Genomic DNA, 15632 nt, shown 5'->3' with positions numbered 1-15632 from the left:
CAACTGAGAGTCAGCATCTTCAGGAGAGGAGGGGGCCCGTCCCCCAGTGAGAGTCAGCATCTTCAGGAGAGGAGGGGGCCCGTCCCCCAGTGAGAGTCAGCATCTTCAGGAGAGGAGGGGGCCCGTCCCCCAGTGAGAGTCAGCATCTTCAGGAGAGGAGGGGGCCCGTCCCCCAGTGAGAGTCAGCATCTTCAGGAGAGGAGGGGGCCCGTCCCCCAGTGAGAGTCAGCACCTTCAGGGGAGGAGGGGGCCCGTACCCAACTGAGAGTCAGCATCTTCAGGAGAGGAGGGGGCCTGTACCCAACTGAGAGTCAGCACCTTCAGGAGAGGAGGGGGCCCGTCCCCCAGTGAGAGTCAGCACCTTCAGGAGAGGAGGGGACCCGTACCCCAGTGAGAGTCAGCACCTTCAGGAGAGGAGGGGACCCGTACCCCAGTGAGAGTCAGCACCTTCAGGAGAGGAGGGGACCCGTACCCCAGTGAGAGTCAATGCCTTCAGGACAGGAGGGGACCCAAACCCCAGTGAGAGTCAGCACCTTCAGGAGAGGAGGGGACCCAAACCCCAGTGAGAGTCAATGCCTTCAGGACAGGAGGGAACCCAAACCCCAGTGAGAGTCAGCACCTTCAGGAGAGGAGGGGGCCCAAACCCCAGTGAGAGTCAATGCCTTCAGGACAGGAGGGGACCCAAACCCCAGTGAGAGTCAGCACCTTCAGGAGAGGAGGGGGCCCGTACCCCAGTAAGAGTCAGCACCTTCAGGAGAGGAGGGGGCCTGTACCCCCGTGAGAGTCAGCACCTTCAGGAGGAGGGGGCCCGTACCCCAGTGAGAGTCAATGCCTTCAGGAGAGGAGGGGGCCCCTACCCCAGTGAGAGTCAGCACCTTCAGGAGAGGAGGGGGCCTGTACCCCAGTGAGAGTCAATGCCTTCAGGAGAGGAGGGGACCCGTACCAACTGTGAGTCAGCACCTTCAGGAGAGGAGGGGGCCCGTACCCAACTGAGAGTCAGCACCTTCAGGAGAGGAGGGGACCCGTATCCCAGTGAGAGTCAGCACCTTCAGGAGAGGAGTGGGCCCGTCCCCCAGTCAGAGTCAGCACCTTCAGGAGAGGAGGGGGCCCGTACCCCAGTGAGAGTCAGCACTTTCAGGAGAGGAGGGGGCCCGTACCCCAGTGAGAGTCAGCACCTTCAGGAGAGGAGGGGACCCGTACCCCAGTGAGAGTCAGCACCTTCAGGAGAGGAGGGGGCCCGTACCCAAGTGAGAGTGAGCACCTGTAGGACAGGAGGGGACTTGAACCATGGAAAATTGTGAATTGCATTCAACAAGTCTGGTAGCTTTTGACTGGCACCAGGAATATGACCTTGTAAACTGTCAGATTAATGTAAAAACCCAACGGGTTCAATGCAGTCATTCAGGGAAGGGACCCCCTCCCCAACCTGGCCTGCATGTGACTCCAGCCTCAATCTACATAGCTCAATACCCTCCAGGCACCAAAGGGTGGTCAACCTTCTTATCATTATGCAAACAACAAGAACAAGCAAGGGTGGGCAATAATCCCCAACAGTCAGTGTCTCCAAGAGAGGGCAGAGAAAATCGGCAAAACAGTTAGAATCTAACTCAATAATCTTTTTTGCAGTTTTCTAGAGTGTTAACACAAAATGACTCAATGTTGGTTAGTGCTATTGAAACATTTATAGTTACTGAGGTGACGTGTCACTGTTTGCAACCCAACACGTCAAGTCCTGCATAGGTTCCAGGATGCTCAATATTAAAAGGAAGCCAATGACTGAGGAGAGGAAGCACCTTCCTCATGATGAGTAACAGGCACTGAGAGATCCTAACCCTTACCCTGCTGAAATATCAGCAATTCCATAGAATAATACAGCACAGGACATGACCATTCAGCCCATCGTGTCTGTGCCAGTTCTTTGGTTAAGTTTTCCAACTAATCCCACAACCCTGCTCACTTTCCCCCATTGCCTTCCAAATGTTTTCTCCTTCCAGTATTTATCCAATTCCCTTTTGAAAGTTATTATTGAATCTGCTTCTACCGCCCTTTCAGGCAGCGCATTCCGGATCACAACAACTCACTGTGTAAAAAAAAAATCATGTTGCCTCTGGTTCTTAACCCCAAAAGGTTACACAATGAGTAACCCTTACCCTGTGTAAACTGCAACTCCCTATAACATAGAAACATAGGACCAGGAATAGGCCATTCAACCTCTCAAGCCTGTTCCACCTTTCCACTAGAATATGGCTGATCTAACTCTTTACTCCATTTCCCACCTACATTCTGTAACCCCTGCTCCCCTTACTGAACACAAATCTATCCAGCTCAGTTTTGAAATTTCTTATTGACCCGCAACATTTCCGAGGGGAGAGTTTTCCATATTTCCACTGCCCTTTGTGTGAAAAGTGCTTCCTGAGTTCACTTTAACAACCTGACTCTGATTTTAAGATTATGGTTCCTTGTTTTGGACTCCCCCACCAGAGGAAGTAGTTTCTCTCTATCTATCCTATCAAAAACCTCAATCATTTTAAACAACATATTAAAAATCATCAAGATTAATCTGCATTTTCACTTCAAAATGGACATAAAAATGTGCCCCTGTTGAATCCCTCTCCCTGATCACACAGTCAGGGCCACAGATTCCCGCACATACATCAACCAGTGAGGGTTCTGAAAGTTGTACCATAGAATGATACAACATGGTATGAGGCCATTGGGCCCATTGTACCTATCCCAGCACATTAGTAGAGCTATCCAATTAGTCCCACTCCTACTCTCTCCTCACTGTCCTCCGACTATTTATCCAATTCACTTTTGAAAGTTATCATTGTCACTGGGTCAAAATCCTGGAACGCCCTCCCTAACAGCACAGTGGGTATAACTACATCCCAAGGACTGCAGCGGTTCAAGAAGGCAGCTCACCACCACCTTCTCAAGGGCAATTAGGGATGGGCAATAAATGCTGGCCTGGCCAGCGATGCCCACATCCCATGAATGAATTTTAAAAATCTGCTTCCACCGCCCTTTCAGGCAGCACATTCCAGATCACAACAATTCGCTGTGTAAAAAACGTTTCCTCATGTCACCTCTGGTGCTTCTGCCAATAAATTTTTAAATTTGTGTCCTCTGGTTACTGAATTTCTGACAATGAAAACAGTTTCTGCTTATTTACTCTATCAAATCTCCCTTTAACCTTCTCTGCTCTGAGAACAGCCAAGCTTCTCCATTCTCTCCACATAACTGAAGTCCCTCATCCGTGGAACCACTCTCGTAACTCTCCACAGCATCCTCTCCAAGATCTTGACATTCTTCCTAAACTGATGCCCAAAACTGGACACAATTCTCTAAATGAGGCCTAACCAGTGTTTTATAAAGATTTAGTACAACCTCCTCGTTTTTGTACTCTATTCAGAAAACCAAGGATCCCTTATGCTTTTTTCAACAACAAAAAAAAAAGCTCTCTCAACTTGTCCTGCCACCTTTCAAAGATTTGTGTATCTACACCCAGGTCTCTCTGTTCCTGCACCCCCCGCCCCCCCACCCCCCAAAACCACCTTTAAAAATTGTACCATTTATTTTATACTGCCTCTCCTCACATTCTTCCTACTAAAATGTCTGTTGACACTTGACTGCTTTAAATTTTGTCTGCCATGTGTCTGCCCATTCCACCAGTCTGTCTATATTATCCTGAAGTCTGTTACGATCCACCTCATTGCAGACAACACAAAACTCAGTAGTAAACAAACACTGAAATCATGCCCAAATCCAGATCATTAATATACATCAAAAAAAACAGTGATCCTAAAACCAAACCCAGGGGAAGACCTCTGTATACTCCCCTCCAGTCTGAAAAACAACCGTACTCCACAACTCTCTATTTTTTGGGGCTTTTGATGGGAGCTGGGAGGCCCCTTGTACAGCTGCTCACTCACTATGCATTCTGCTGACTGTCCGCATCAGGCTGCAGGGATCGAGAGAAAACATGAATGTAGGTCAGTGGCCCCCCTGCAGGCACACTGATCACATCTATATTTAGCATCGAGAGTGACTGTAACCCCAGGCCTGAGGTGAGGGTCACAGCAAGCAGAGAGTCACTGGTCAGACAACAAGACTCTGACTCTCCTTACCTCACCACAGCCGTATCCAGAGGGGGACAGGGTCTCTACTCCTTGTTAACTCACATTTACATTGTAATTCAATTGCCATTTACATGCCCATTTTGCAAGTTTATTAACATCCTGTATTTTGCAACAATATTCCTCAGTATTAACCTACCTCCTCAAGATGCAGACCATCCCCAGAAATTCCTCCATTTCTTAACAAAGTCAGAAAAAATGGGATACAAACCAGGGAACGATGGTCCCACGTGGAACCCAATCCCTGGGATTCTTGCCTCCTATCAGAGTTCAAATTACAGCAGCCACCACTTGCGGATTCTGGTCCAGTGCTAGTGCCTCCTGTGAGGTGTTTCCCTTCCACAGAGGCTTCTCACTCCTATCGTCCTCATTTATAACAGTAGTGAGATTCCCAAAGGACTGAATTCAGTCACCGGATGAGGTGCTGTTTTCTGGGCCCCTGTCCTATCCTCGGGGAAGAGGGGTCTCATTGGGAACACGAGGCTGTGGGCCAGGATGAAAGCCTCAGCCCCGGGACTGCAACCTCACAGACAGACTCCCACAGGTTGAGCTGCATTATAACCCACTATAATGCTTCATTCCAAAACTTTTTGACAAGAATCTCAGCTTCCAACAAACTTCACGAAACATGTGATAAAGTAAATACATGTACGGCATCATTCCACCGGCAGCTGGATCAGACAAACTGTGTCCTCTGCCTCCCCTGGCCCCCACAACTTGCTCAGGATTGAACCCTGACTGCAAGTGTGCATCAGCTATTTAGCTGTGGGAGCATCACAACCATGCCGAATCATGGCTTCACCTATAGTCAAAGGATAGTGATAAGCATCGGGGATCCTGGCCTCCCCTCCCACAACTGGGTCCAGCAGAGATCAGCTAACTCAGCACAGGCCAGGGACTGAATACAAATAGTGGGGCTCAGTACCTGCCTGGGCAATGCAACTCCAGTGACCCCTGCTGGAAAGTGCTGGTATGTGGCCAACAGGAGAGAGGTGAAGTCTCTCACTGTTGAATAGTCTGCTGATACTCACCACTGAGACTCACAGACAGCCACTTGGATGAGGTACCAGGGGAAGCCCAAGCTCATAGGACCAAATGCCAGTGAGAGTCAATGGAGAGGAGGGGGAAAACCTTGGAAATTAACTCAATCAGCAGATTCTCTCAGAACTTCACTCTCAGGGACATAACACCTGAAACTGAGACGATCTGAAATCTCTTAAACAATTTGGGGCTTGGAGTGTTCATGCCTTCCATGTTCCTTCACTCTTGCAGCCTGGATTTTTATGCTGACTCAAGTCTGTTGTAACTCTATCCCGGTGCCAAAAGCTGGCAAAGGTCAAACGACTCCCTAACCCCACCCTCTCTCTAGGATTTCACTGAATGCTGATCCTGTCCTGGAGGCCCCTACTTACTTACACAGAGAAAAAGGAGAGAGAGAGTGTGACAGAGAGAAATGGGGAGAGGGAGAAAGAGACAGAGAGCTAGAAAAAAACACTCACTTCACTCAGACATGCATACAAAGACACGTAGGCACAGACAGAAAGGCACACAAGGACAGAGAGACAGACATACACAGACAGATGTACAAATAGGCACATAGACATACCCAGACACAAAAGGAAAAGAGTCACACACGCACAGACTAACATGTTAGTCTGACACTTCCTACCTCTCCCCACAAGACAACACAACCCACAAAGGGCGAAGCTAAACAGTGAATCTGCCCTGATGGATCCTGTACTGTTGATGCTGCATTCCACGCGAGCATCAACTTTGTCAATGAGAAAACATCAGCCTCAGAATCTTTCAACAAATTGCACATGCACTAAGACTGCAGCCATGCACTGAGAGCAAACCTCTCCCATTCACTCCACTGATTGAACAAGGGGGCAGTCTCTGAGAGCTCTCCCGCCCAGATGTGACTACAGAGCATGTCCCAGGAGATGGAGGTTAATCCCATTAAATGTTTAGTAAGCAGTTAAATCAGTCAACAGCATTTCAAGTAAATAGTCATAAGAACATAGAACATAGAAAATACAGCACAGAACAGGCCCTTCGGCCCACGATGTTGTGCCGATCCTTTGTCCTCTGTCAAGGACAATTTAATCTATACCCCATCATTCTCCTTTATCCATATACCTATCTAAAAGCCGTTTGAAAGTCCCTAAAGTTTCTGACTCAACAACTTCCCCAGGCAAGGCGTTCCATGCCCCGACCACTCTCTGGGTAAAGAACCTTCCCCTGACATCCCCCCTATATCTCCCACCCTTCACCTTAAATTTATGACCCCTTGTAACGCTTTGCTCCACCCGGGGAAAAAGTTTCTGACTGTCTACCCTATCTATTCCCCTGATCATCTTATAAACCTCTATATAGTCCTGACTGAAGTAGTCACCTCCAACACCAACCAAGGTGGATTGCCTCCTGGGTTACAGGTCTGGTAATCCAACCAAGCGTTCCTGCTCGATGTGCTAGTTTGAACAATTATTGCTGTTAGGCAATTTAACCGCAGGGGCATCACAGCTGAGCCCAATCCTGTCCTCTTGATATCCAAAAACACCATTCATCTGTATCTGTCTCTCTCTCTCTGCTACAGACTATTTCGAAGAGTGCAGGGGAGCTCTCCCAGTGCCCTGACCTAAAATTATCCCTTAACCAATACAACTGAAAACAGATTATCTGCTCATTTACTACATTGCTGTTTATGGGATCTTGCTGTGTGCAAATTGGATGCCACATTTTCTACATTATATCATTGACTACATTTCAAAAGTGATTGGTTGTAAAGCCCTTTGGGACATCCTGAGGTCATGAAAGGTGCTATATAAATGCAAGTTGCTTTTTTAAGATCACTCGCGCAGGAGCCCCAGCTGATATCGTGTGTCCCTCGCTCAGGGTATTGAGGTGATAGAAGAATGATGTCAGTAACTGCATCACAACGAGGGTTTGAGATTGTCCAGTACGCAACACAAGATGACCCTTTAAAAAGGGTGCACTGGTCGCAATAGCCACGCATTATGGAGGAGGCGCGACTAATCTTAGTTTGGGTTCCAGCGCCAAGTATCTGTCGCACTGGCGCAAACCACATAATCCGCAAACATTTGGTACATTGTTGAGGCACACAGCCAAGAACCAAAAAAAAATCCGAACTACAGGACAAGGCACATATCCCACAACGAACATTTATATAGTATCTTTAAGATGGTCAATCTATCAGAGGTGCATTAACAAACAAAATCTGACATCAAGCCACATAAGGAGATATTAGGATTGGTGAGCAGAAGCTTAGTCAAAGGGGTGAGTTTTAAGGAGCATCTTAAAGGAGGAGGGATGTGGAGGGGTTTAGGGAGAGAATTACAGAGTTTAGGGCCCAGGCATCTGAAAGCATGGGTGCCAGTAGTAGAGTGATTAAAACTAGTAAGAGGCCAGAATTGGAGGAGTGAAGAGATCTCAGTGGGTTGTAGAGCTGGACGAGGTTAGAGAGTTAAGGAGGGATGAGGATAACAGTCCAATTCAAAGGTGAGAAGCTACATGGAAACGCTGGTGTCTGACGGGATGTCACGGCTGTGATGGGACTGCTGAGCCCTTGACTGATTCTTACACATTGAACCAGGGATTGCCATTGCAAGGTTAGCAAATGCATCCAGCACAGGCCCCAAGCCAATCGCCCCATGCAGGATCACCTCTCTAGGCACAGTAAGGTTTAATGACATAGTTCCGTGTCACAGAATGTATGTTACAAGAAGCAGTCAGACAAGCAAATGTATGTTACAATGGATCATAGGAACAGGCCAATCAGCCCTTGAGCCTGTTTCTGCTATTCAGTTAGATCATGGCTGATCTGCACCTGAACTCCCTTTGCTCCATATCCCTGTAATGCTCTATGACTCTATAAGTGCTGGAAAATGGGATTAGAATAGTTAGATGCTTGATGGCCGGCACAGACACGATGGGCCGAAGGGCCTGTTTCTGTGCTCTATAACTCGATAACAGCCTAACCCCATTTACACAGCAAGTTGTTGTGATCTGGAATGCGCTGCCTGGAAAGCTGGTGGAAGCAGATTTAATAGTAACTTTCAATAGGGAACTGGATAAATAATTGAAGGGAAAATCAACAGGGCAGTGGGGAAAGAGCAGGGGAGTGGGATGGCTTTTTCAAAGAGATGCCTCAGGCTTGATGAGCTGAATGGCCTCCTCTGGGCTCTATTATCCTGTGATTACAGCAAAATTCCACCCAACTCAGTCTTGAAAATGTCAATGGACCCCCAACCATCATAGCCTTTGGAGAGTGTTCTAGATTCCCAAAACCTTTTGTGTGAAGAAGTGCTTCCCGATTTCGCTCCTTACAGCCTGTCTCCAATTTTAAGATTGGGCCCCTTGTTCTAGATCCCAAACCCCACCACCAGAGGAAATAATTGCTCTGTACCTACCCAATCAAAAACTTTTGACATTTTTCATCATCTTAGCTCAATCACATCACTCCCTCAAATGTCAAATCTCAAGGGAATACAAGAACAAATGTACATTTATTTAGCACCTTTAGAAATACATTACTTGGCCCTTCGCAGGCCAACTTTATGCAACCTGGTTTCATAATTTAACCCTATAAGCTCCAGTATCACTCTGGTGAATCTGTGCCGCACCCCCGCCAAGGCCAACAGATCCTTTCTGAGGTGCAGTGCCCAGAACATTTTTTTATTCATTCATGGGATGTGGGCGTCGCTGGCCAGGCCAGCATTTATTGCCCATCCCTAATTGCCCTTGAGAAGGTGGTGGTGAGCTGCCTTCTTGAACCGCTGCAGTCCATGTGGGGTAGGTACACGCACAGTGCTGTTAGGGCAGGAGTTCCAGGATTTTGACGCAGCGACAGTGAAGGAACAGCGATATAGTTCCAAGTCAGGATGGTGTGTGACTTGGAGGGGAACTTGCAGGTGGTGGTGTTCCCATACATCTGCTGCCCTTGTCTTTCCAGGTGGTCGAGATCACGGGTTTGGAAGGTGCTGTTGAAGGAGCCTTGGTGCATTGCTGCAGTGCATCTTGTAGATGGTGCACACTGCTGCCACTGTGCGCCGATGGTGGAGGGAGTGAATGTTTGTAGATGGGGTGCCAATCAAGCGGGCTGCTTTGTCCTGGATAGTGTGGAGCATCTTCAGTGTTGTTGGAGCTGCACCCATCCAGGCAAGTGGAGAGTATTCCATCACATCCTGACTTGTGCCTTGCAGACGATGGACAGGCTTTGGGGAGTCAGGAGGTGAGTTACTCACCGCAGGATTCCTAGTCTCTGACCTGTTCTTGTAGCCATGGTATTTATACGGCTACTCCAATTCAGTTTCTAGTCAACGGTAACCCCTAGGATGTTGATAGTGGGGGATTCAGCGATGGTAATGCCATTGAATGTCAAGGGGAGATGGTTAGATTCTCTGTTGTTGGAGATGGTCATTGCCTGGCACTTGTGTGGCGCGAATGTTACTTGCCACTTATCAGCCCAAACCTGGATATTGTCCAGGTCTTGTTGCATTTCTACACGGGCTGCTTCAGTATCTGAGGAGTCGCGAATGGTGCTGAACATTGTGCAATCATCTGCGAACATCCTGACTTCTGACCCTATGATTGAAGGAAGGTCATTGATGAAGCAGCTGAAGATGGTTGGGTCCAGGACACTGCCCTAAGTGATGTCCTGGAGCTGAGATGAATGACCTCCAACAACCACAACCATCTTCTTTGGTGCTAGGTATGACTCCAACCAGCGGAGAGTTTTTCCCCTCGTTCCCATTTACTTCAGTTTTACTCGGGCTCCTTGATGCCATACTCGGTCAAATGCTGCCTTGATGTCAAGGGCAGTCACTCTCACCTCACCTGAACACAGTTACTCCGGATGAGGTCTGACCAAGACTCTGTACAACTGAGCATCACTTCCTCCACTTCATATTCTAGAAACGATTGAGATAACGACCAACACTCCCTTTTTGATCATTTTTGTACCTGTCCACTTGTTTTTCATGATGTGTCTACCTGGAAACCTAAATCTGTTTGCTCCCCCACATCCTCTAGTCTCTTGCCATTTAGAAAATATCCCTATTTGCCTTTCGTGGATCCGAAGTGGCTGACCTCACCCTTGCCCACATTGAAATCCATTTGTCACAGTTCTGCCCACTCACTTTGTAACCTCGCGTAGCCCATCAGCACAACTTGCTGTGCCTCCTAACCACACACAGCCCGAAGCTGGATAGTACAAGTTACAACAAGAGCCCGACTTTTTCATCACTCACACATACTCGCTTGCACGCGCCATCCTATAATTAAATGTTACATTTATATAGCATCCAAGGCACACACTAAGCTCGGAGTCAGAAGGTCACATATTCAATCCCAAATCCACCGCTTAAGACCATAATGTGGACTGACACTGCAGTGTAGTATTGAGGGAGGTCTGCACTGTCACAGCTCAGTCCGTGGAGTTTTTTGAGCGAGTCAGGTATTGTTCCTCTCATTTCTCCTGCCCCAAGTTCCCCATCCTAAACAGTCTACCCCCCACCCCCCCACTGCAACACTACCATCCACCCTGCATCCTCACTGTCAAAATCAGACTAGTTGTCCTAATGGATTCTTCCCTATGTGGAACTGAACTCCAGAACTCCTTTCTGCCAGTACAACAGTGACTACTCTTCAAAGAGTGCTTCCTTGGCTGTAAAGCACTTTGGGACATCTGATGTTGTGAGAGGCGCTATAGAAATGCAAGTCCATCTTTGTTTGATACCCTCAGTCTTCCTTTCCCTATGATTGACAGACTTTTAAAAAGCCAAACTTGAATTGCAAGAACGCTGCCAAAAGCAGGACTGGAAAAAAACTGTTATTTACCCAGCCAGTGCCAAAAACTGATCCCCCTTCAAATGTCTGTGCAATTCTCCCATGAATTTTCCACAATCTCTGCCTCCCTGGAACTTAAGTTGTCCCATTTGGGAGGGCTGGGTACATATCTGCCTCCAAAAGATCAACATTTAAACATTTTGGGAGAGGGATATGTCCAATCTGTGCTTTCTAAACATTTAAAACTAAGCTCAGGTGGTTCCTAAGAATGTCTGGGATCCAACAGGCACCTTGAGCTCTTTGCAAACAAGGTTTGACACCACTCTGTGTTCACATTCCAAACACACTCTCAGTCCAGTGGCTCCAGAAACAGGGCAGTTTTCAAACACCTGACAGTTTTGTGTTGGAGCAAAGCTTAAGCTACAGTGGACTAGCAGTGTCAAAGCACCTTAAAATGATCCAGTTTTCTGAACTCAGTTGCAGTTTGTGATCACTCCATTCCAACGTATGCTATGTAGAGAAATACTTCCTGACATCTAATGCAAGTTTGCTCTTTATAACTCTGACCTGTCATCTCCAGTCCTGTGTGCTGCTGCATCAGACTGTAATGTTTGGGGGTTTACGTTATCAATTATCCATAAGATCCCCTCTGAGATCACTTGCTTCAAGGCTGATGTGCCCCAGGTTAATTGCCCGCTTCTCGTAGCTCAAAGCTACACTCCGCAGCAACTCAGTCCATTTGAAATCAAAAGGTTTTGGGTTCGAGTCCCACTCCAGGATTTGAGCCCATACTCTGGGTTGACACTCCCAGTGCAGTACTGACAGAACCCTACACTGTCAAAGATGCTATGCTTTGGACATGATATTAGTCTTTCAGATGAGATGTTGAACCGAGGCCCCATCTGCCCTCTCGAGTGGAAGCAAAAGATCCCATGGTACACTTATAAGGGGAGCTCTCCCTGGGTCATAGACCTGAAATGTTAACTCTGCTTCTCTCTCCACAGACACTGCCAGACCCAAGTCTGTTTCTATCTTTCTGTTTTTATTTGAGTTCTCCCCGGTGTCCTGGCCAATATTTATCCTTCAATCAACATCACAAAAACAGACGATCAGGTCATTATCACATTACTGTTTGCGGGAGCTTGCTGTGCACAAATTAGAATCATACAATGGTTACAGCACAGGTGTCGTCAGATCATTAACTAATTCGCTTTCAAAAGTGTGTGAACCTGCTTCCACCACACTCTCAGGCAGTGCATTCCAGATCCTAACCACTCGCTGTGTGAAAAGATTTTGCCTCATATCTCCTTTAGTTCTTTTGCCATTCACCATAAATCGATGTCCAATGGTTTTCGACCCTTCCCTTCCACCAATGGGAACAGTTTCTCCATATTAACTCTATCCAGACCCCCAATGATTTTGAACCCCTCTATCAAATCTCCTCTCAACCTTCTCTTCTCCAAGGAGCAAGTCCCACCTTCTTCAATCTATCCATGGAACTAAGTCCTGCGTCCCTGGAACCATTCTTGTAAAACTTTTCTGCACCCTCTCTAAAGTCCTCACAACTGCTGCTGTGCTTCCAACATGACAACAGTAACTTCAAGGAATTACTTCATTGGTTATAAAGCTCTTTGGGATGTCCTGAGGTTCTGAAAGGCGCTATATAAATGCAAGCTTTTTTTTTAATTTAAAGGAAGCATCATCTATCTGTTGAGGTGGATGTTAAAGTTCCCATGGCACTATTTGAAGAACAGTTGGGAGTGCTCCTGGTATCCTGGTCAATATTCATCCCTCAAACAATTCCATCAAAAACTGCTCATTCATAGAATCTACAGAACAATACAGGCCATTCAGCCCAACTGCCCTGTGCTGGGGTTTCTGCTCTAATGGCGTCTTCCCTTTTCCCCGTGAAGGCATCGAGTCTCCTTAGAATCTCAGGTACTATTCATGGGATCTTGCTGTGTTTATCTACGAGCAGTGGTGGCACCTCCACGTGGATTGGCTGTGTAGGTAGGGGTTAAGCCTCTGCTGGATCCCTCTATTTGAGGTTTAGCGAGCTCCATGGTGCTGGGACGGCACCACCCTCTTGCCACCCCGGCTCTCGGGCCGGAATCAGCTCCTGAGTCCGGTTGGGGCGACCTGGCCGGAGCCCCTGACCAGCCTCAGGTGAGGTTCCCGACACCGAGGCCGGACTACAACTCCCACAACCACCCGCACGTGACCAGGGATGTTCCCGTCCCCTCATGTTGATTGGCTACAACCAGCAGGGAGGGCAGCCTCTCCCGCTGCTTATTGGCTGATGATTCCGTCAGTCATTCTCTCCCCCCCCACCCCTTCCCCGGGCTGCCAGTGACGGCCCGTCTCCCGGGTGATGGTTTTCAGTCGACATTTCCAAAAAAAATCTTCTTTGTAAAAAAAATAATGACCTTGCGGCCGAGGGGGAGCCCGGAGCGGGGGGGAGCCGGCAGCAGCGGCCGGCGGAGGCTCCTCTCCCTGGGGTTGCAGCCAGCGAGGGATAGGCGCCCGGTCCGGTCGCCACAGACTGGAGACAAAGGGTTAAACAAGGCAACAAAGTAACGGCCCGGCCCCCGATACAATGTTGCCGCCCGGCCCCCGATACAATGTTGCCGCCCGGCCCCCGATACAATGTTGCCGCCCGGCCCCCGATACAATGTTGCCGCCGGCGCTGCGATCAAAGTCCTGCCGCCCTCACCTGTCCCCCGGCTCTGGCCGCACGTACCTGGGGCGCCGCTGGCAAGTTGCCTCATGTTGCTGCTGAGCGCGGCCTCGGTCTCCTCCTCCTCCCGTGGCCCATGACCGGGGCCTCGGGCTCGGGGACAACACAGCGGCGTCCCTGCTCTTCCTGCCGCCACCCCCACCTCAGCCACAGGACAATCCTTCACCCGAGACTGCAGCACGGCCCCGGCCTCTCTCTCTCTCTCTCCGCCGCCGCTTCTCTGTTGTTGTCAAACGGCAGCGAGTCTGGATGAGCGAGAGGAAGGGGCTGAGGGAGCCGCCGTGTCACAATAAGAGTCCCCGCTCCCTCCCACAGCAGCTCCCAGCGGCACCAGCACTCAGCACAGCCACAGAGGCAAGATTCAACACACCCTGCTCACTAAACACACTCAGTCAGCACACACACCCTGCTCACTAAACACACTCAGAGTCAGCACACACACCCTGCTCACTAAACACACTCAGAGTCAGCACACACACTCTGCTCACTAAACACACTCAGAGGCAGCACTCACACCCTGCTCACTAATCACACACACACCCTGCTCACTAAACACACTCAGTCAGCACACACACACTGCTCACTAAACACACTCAGTCAGCACACACACCCTGCTCACTAAACACACTCAGAGTCAGCACTCACACCCTGCTCACTAAACACACTCAGAGTCAGCACACACACACTGCTCACTAAACACACTCAGAGTCAGCACACACACCCTGCTCACTAAATACACTCAGAGTCAGCACTCATACCCTGCTCACTAATCACACACACAACCTGCGCACTAATCTCACACACACTCTGCTCACTAAACACACTCAGTCAGCACACACATCCTGCTCACTAAACACACTCAGAGTCAGCACACACACACTGCTCACTAAACACACTCAGAGTCAGCACACACACACTGCTCATGAAACACACTCACACCCTGCTCACTAAACACACTCAGAGTCTGCACACACTCCCTGCTCACTAATTACATTCACATCCTGCTCACTAAACACACTCAGAGTCAGCACACCCACCCTGCTCACTAAACACACTCAGAGTCAGCACTCACACGCTGCTCACTAAACACACTTGCACCCTGCTCACGAAACATACTCACATCCTGCTCACTAAACACACTCAGAGTCAGCACCCGCGCCCTGCTCACTGAACACACTCAAACCCTGCTCACTGAACACACTCAAACCCTGCTCACTAATCACACTCACATCCTCCTCATGAAATACACTCACATCCTGCTCACTAAACACACTCAGAGTCAGCACTCACACGCTGCTCACTAAACACACTCACACTCTGCTCACGAAATACACTCACATCCTGCTCATTAAACACACTCAGAGTCAGCACTCACACCCTGCTCACTGAACACACTCAAACCCTGCTCACTGAACACACTCAAACCCTGCTCACTAATCACACTCACATCCTCCTCATGAAATACACTCACATCCTGCTCACTAAACACACTCAGACCTTGCTCATGAAACACATTTGCCCCCTTCTAACAAAACACACTCACACCCTACTGATGAAACACACTCGCACCCTGCTCACTAATCACACTCGCACCCTGCTAACGAAATACACTCACATCCAGCTCACTAATCTCACACACACAGTCAGCACTCACGCCCTGCTCACTAAACAAACTCAGACCCTGCTCATGCAACGCATTCGCACCCTTCTCACTAATCACACTCACACCCTGCTCACTAACTACACTCACACCCTGCTCACGAAACACGCACACACCCTGCTTACGAAGACAAAGTCTTCTGGAGACGAAGTCCTGCCTTCACCTTGAGGATACAGTCCATAGTGTTGTGTGGCACTATCACCGTGCTAAATGGGATAGATTTTGAACAGATCTAGCAATGCAAAACTGGGCATCCCTGAGGCGCTGTGGGCCATCAGCAGCAGCAGAATTG

The 15632-nt window shown here is 48.7% G+C and overlaps 1 protein-coding gene across 4 annotated transcripts in view; it reads right to left on the bottom strand.

The window, feature by feature from the left end:
* The window catches only part of bcl9l (bcl9 like), a 150571-nt gene extending 136599 nt beyond the window's left edge, over nt 1-13972 (bottom strand). For 2 of the 4 annotated variants that reach the window (XM_068054147.1, XM_068054146.1), the window contains exon 1: nt 13684-13972. The gene's annotated coding sequence lies outside the window, so the exon portion shown is untranslated. Of the gene's footprint in view, nt 1-13656 lie in introns of all 4 variants that reach the window. The other 2 variants (XM_068054143.1, XM_068054142.1) reach the window with 2 other exon arrangements.
* Between the last annotated feature and the right edge of the window lie 1660 nt (nt 13973-15632).

Source organism: Heterodontus francisci, chromosome 22 (assembly GCF_036365525.1).
Source record: "Heterodontus francisci isolate sHetFra1 chromosome 22, sHetFra1.hap1, whole genome shotgun sequence".
NCBI lineage: Eukaryota > Metazoa > Chordata > Chondrichthyes > Heterodontiformes > Heterodontidae > Heterodontus > Heterodontus francisci.
Note: the sequence above shows the minus strand (reverse complement) of the source record. Positions and strands in the feature narration are given on the sequence as shown.